This window comes from Belonocnema kinseyi, chromosome 3 (genome assembly GCF_010883055.1).
Source record: "Belonocnema kinseyi isolate 2016_QV_RU_SX_M_011 chromosome 3, B_treatae_v1, whole genome shotgun sequence".
Lineage (NCBI taxonomy): Eukaryota > Metazoa > Arthropoda > Insecta > Hymenoptera > Cynipidae > Belonocnema > Belonocnema kinseyi.
In genome coordinates this window covers 159004056-159009152 of record NC_046659.1, presented here as the reverse complement: position 1 = coordinate 159009152, position 5097 = coordinate 159004056, and positions in this window count along the sequence as shown.

Genomic DNA, 5097 nt, shown 5'->3' with positions numbered 1-5097 from the left:
AAAACTTCTTTTTTAGCTCAAAAGGGGTTCTATTTATACCCGGGACTCAGGGGAAAAAAATTTGAGACAGAAAAGGTGCTCTATTCACACCCGAAACTGAGTACAACACTTCTGTTCTAAAGAAAGGGGGGTGGTACCATTCACATCTGGCACACGGAAAGTTTCAAAGTTCCATGTGTGAATCCAACTCATTTTTATGCTCAAAAAGTTTTTTAAAAATGTTTTCGATTTGAGAAAAACTTCTTTTTTAGCTCAAAAGGGGTTGTATTTATACCCGGGACTCAGGGGAAAAAAATTTGAGACAGAAAAGGTGCTCTATTCACACCCGAAACTGAGTGCAACACTTCTGTTATAAAGAAAGGGGGGTGGTACCATTCACATCTGGCACACGGAAAAATACTAGCTCAAAACTTTTTTCTCATTTTCGGCTATACATAAATAGATCCCCCTTTTTCAGCTAAAAAAATATTTTTTTGCAGTTTCGCGTATGAATAGAACCACTTTTAAATCTCAAAAGTTTTTTTCTATGCTCGGATTGTTAAAGGAACCCCTTTTCACGCATAAATTTCATTTTATACGTTCAAGATGTGAGTAGAACTCCGTTTCTATCTCTAAAGTGTTTTTAAGTTCCAAATATGAGTGAAACTCCTTTACCAGCTCAAAAGTTTTTTCTGAATTCCGGGTGTAAATGATACACCCTCTTCCAGCCCAGAAGTGTTTTTCTTAGTTCCTGATGTAAATGGAAACTTCTTTGTAACTCAAGAGTCTTTTCTCTCTTCCAAGTTTAAATAGAACACTTTTTCAAACTAAGAAGCATTTTTATGAGTTTCGAGTGTGAACGGAACCTCCTTTCAGCCTAAAAGTGTTTTTATCACTTCCTAATGTAAATAGAACCCCATTTCTAGCTAAAAAGTGTTATTGTAAGTTCCCTGTGTGGACAAAATCTTGAGAACATTTTAAATTTCGCGCTAATTTGAAAACCCCGGTAACAGCGGTTAATGATGACCGATTAAAAAATAAAAATAATAAAGAAATTGCTTTTCCGGAAAAAAAATAAATTAGGGGAATAGACTACAAAAAATAAAAATCTAATCAGATATTAATTGAGACCACTCTGCCGGAAATATTATGTAGATCACAAATGGAAATTAACATTTACGATTTCAATCTCAATCTCCTCAAATCCTCAAGGAAGGATTACTCGTATCTCCGATCACTCCCGAGGTTTTCAATAAGATTGGTGATCTGGCTTTAATCTGCACTCGTTTTTTGAAGGTGCGACACTGACCAACCAATGTAAAACAAGTTCAAGAACCAGAACGTTTGCGACAAGAAGATCGCGTACAGCCTAATTGAATTTCCACGTGGGAGGACAATAAACCACACACGAGAACAGCCTCCTACGACATCTCGCATTCGCTTCTTTGCTACTTCTTCCTCTTATTTCTGATCGTTATAGCGTCTTAAAGTATGAGGGAGAAAAAAACAAGAGTCATTTGCAACAAGAGGGGAGCCTACAGTGATATATTGATGAGATGCATCATAGTTGCGTATACATTCAGAATGAGGGTTGAATTTGCAAAAGAAGTGAGGAGAAAATGAGAAATTGATATTTTCCTCGAAGGTGGAAAGATGTTCGGAAAATAATCATAATACTTATGATGGTAATAAGGTTAATGGGAAGGAAAGCAGATAATGCATATAAAATAAGGGAACGCCAAAGAAGTACTTTATAATCTCACTCATTTCCCTTTTTTATAGACATCAGTGCCTTGCCTTTTATATGGAAGCACTTGAAGGATCAATCTCGAACTTTGTTAGCTTGTTACAGGTGTCGAATATCATAAAGATGGAAGACTTACGTTATTAGGGATGTGATATTCGCGTCATAAAATGTGGAAGATAGACTGAATGATGGGAGAAAATGGAAAGAAATATGCAAGGTGGTTGAGGAGTTAATAAAGAGGAAGGAGATGCATAAATCGAAGGAGAAAGGAAGGAAGTAATATCAAGGAAATTTCATAAAAAATATCTCTACAAAATCACGACTTGTCAGTAACAAAAGTTCAAAAGTTGTAAAGATTTAACAGACTTATTAAAAAGTAATCCAATTGCTTAACAAACCCAAACCACCTCAACAGATTTCTTCCACTCTTGTCAGTGTTTCCCTCAAACCACTTTTTGTGGGGAACCACTTATCACCGATCTTCCTTTTCATCTGCTCATTCAAAAACAATAATTTTTAGTTTGTTTACTATTATCTTAAGATGTTAGTATCTAGTCTATTTAAATTTTTTTGAAAAACATGGTCTATTTTTGCCGAAACTAACGAAACTATTGTAAAATTTTGAAAATTCTTTTTGTTTCAGGTGAGTCTATTTGAATACGTATACTACTTAAGGTCGTAAGTACAGATTATTTAGTTTTAATACATTCATAGAAAATTGCGTATTATATTGAAATGCATAATTAAACAATAAGTTTGAAACTGAGGTACTGGTGATCTTTTACTAAATGGTTAAGAAAGACTGAAAATCGAATTTGATATCTGAAGCTTGAACATTATTATGTGATTGAAAAAGGATTCAATGTCTTGATTGTTTTTCTCTACAGAGAAAAATAAATAGTTGGGACTACTAACTTTTTATTAGTAAAGTATTCGTTGGTTCTTAGAACTGCTCTGTTAGTAACACTAGTCAGGGTTACTAATAAATTAGTGATCTGTACCACTAATTGATTTGTCGAACAAATTAAATTAGATGGCATCAATATTTTCTTTGCTACCTTGGTTGGTACGACTGAGAATGCGACATTGGTACCAACATACCTGCGGTAAAACGAAGAAGAACTTTTAAATATGGCCATCACGAAGTGATATTAGGAGACCCCACTTCCAAAAGAATTGGACGCGTGAATTCGGATTTAGTTAACTTGCATCGCTCGTAGCGCCTCTTGCGGAAAAATGCAACACCGAGAACATTTTCAAAATTCACTGATTTTTCCTTGACTAATTTTACATTTCAAATCATTAATAGTCTGATACCAGCATTTTAATCCTGTCAAACTGTTAAAATCGAATATTTTATAAACGGAATAAAACAGTATTTCAGATACAAATTTAAAATTTACCAATTTATTCATTTATTTCAAACAAAAAAAGGTATTTTATACTATAAAAGATAACTTTACAAAATACTTGAATTTTTAACGAAATAATTGAATTTTTAACAAAATAATTGAATTTTTAACATATTTGTGGAACTTTTAAACTAAAAAGACAAATTCCCAAAGAAAAAGTGTCGCAATTTATATTCCAATAAAAAATATTGAAATTTACACACACGCACACAAAGAATTTCAAAACAAAAAGACGAATTTCCAAAAAATAAAGATTTTTCAATCAAAAAATAAATAAGTTTATCTAAATTATTGAAATTCAAGCCAGAAGACAAATTCTCTCTACAAAAATTCAGTTTTCAAACAAAAAAGATAACTTCAGCAAAAAACTAATTTTCCATGAAGCTGATACTGCCCAACAAAAATGAATTTTTGAACTCAAAGCTTATTTTCTACCAAAAAGGCGAATTTTTAATTAAAAAATATAAATCTTAAAAAGATGGCAAATTTACATTTTCTGTTAAAAAATGAATTGTAAACAAAAAAAAGTATTTCCCACTAAACAGTAAAAATTTGAGCTAATGACATAATCCTTCAATCAAAAAATAAATGGTGGTTTAAGGTTTACCCAATCTTTTTTAAATAAGTTGAATACTCAAGCAAAGAAGAAAGTTTTTTGACCAAAAAGTTGCACTTTATATGAAAAACATTGAATTTATTGTAAAATATGAATTTTTTAATAAAAAATATAAATTTTCAGAAAAATAGTTGCATTTTCAATTGAAAAAGATTCCAGTCAAGTTTTCACAATCAAAATATAAATTTTAAAACAAGAAATAATTTTCTACGAAAAAAAATTGGATTTTCAATCCAAAAAGACGAATATTTAAATTATAAATAAAGAAAAGATAAATAAAGAATATTTAAACAAAAAGGATATCTTTGTAACAAAATTTTTGAATTCCCTTAAAAATGGTTGAGTCATCGAAAAAAGATTTCAGTTCACTCTTCAAGATCAAAAATTGTATTTTTTAATAAAAAATAAGTTTCCACGAAAAAAAAAAATTTCAATTGAAAAAGGCGAACTTTTTTGACCCAAAAGGATGCATTTTTAACAAAATAGTTGTATTCTCTACCAAATTGTTGCATTTCTATCCAAAAAAGGTTCAATTTTGCACATAACAGATGAATTCGTAATAAAAAATGACCATTTTTTTTAAGTGGAACTTTCATGGAGAAAATATAATAGTTTAATTTCGAATTAAACAGTTTCATTTTTATAAAAAAAAGATGATATTTTTCATAAAGCAGATGGATTTATATTTAAATAAAAAACTAAAAACATATTTTTTTTAAATATTTGAATTTTTATCCAGAAAATATTTCAGTTTCTTTCAGCACCCAAATATTATATTTAAACAGAATTTTCAACGAAAAATTATGACCTTTTAACCAAATGGTTGAATCTTCAACCAAAACGTTGAATTTTCATCCAAGAAAAATGTAATTTCTTCTAAAGCAGATGAATTTTATAATCAAAAAGACAAACTTTCAAAAAAAATCTAAATATTCAACCGAAAAGGTGCATTTTTATTAAAAAGATGAAATTTCTCGTAAAACAAATGAATTAAATGAAAAAAAAAACTTAAAAAAATTGTTAAATTTTCATCCAAAGAAGACTGCAGTTCACTTTCTACCACCGAAATAAGAATTGTAAATAATTTGCCAGCAAGATGGATACCTTTTTAAGAAAATTATGAAATTTTCAACCAAATAATAAAATTTATAGCTAAAAGTATAATCTTCAGAAGAAAGTTGTTTCGAATTTTCCAAATTCTAATCTGAAAAGACTTCACATTTAACGCTCTTTATTTGTTCTATTTTCGAAATTTTAATCTTTAATTATTCAGATTCGAGATTCTTCAATTCCAAATAAGATTATTCAATTTAAAACGCTTTGAATTAGAAATAATACAATTT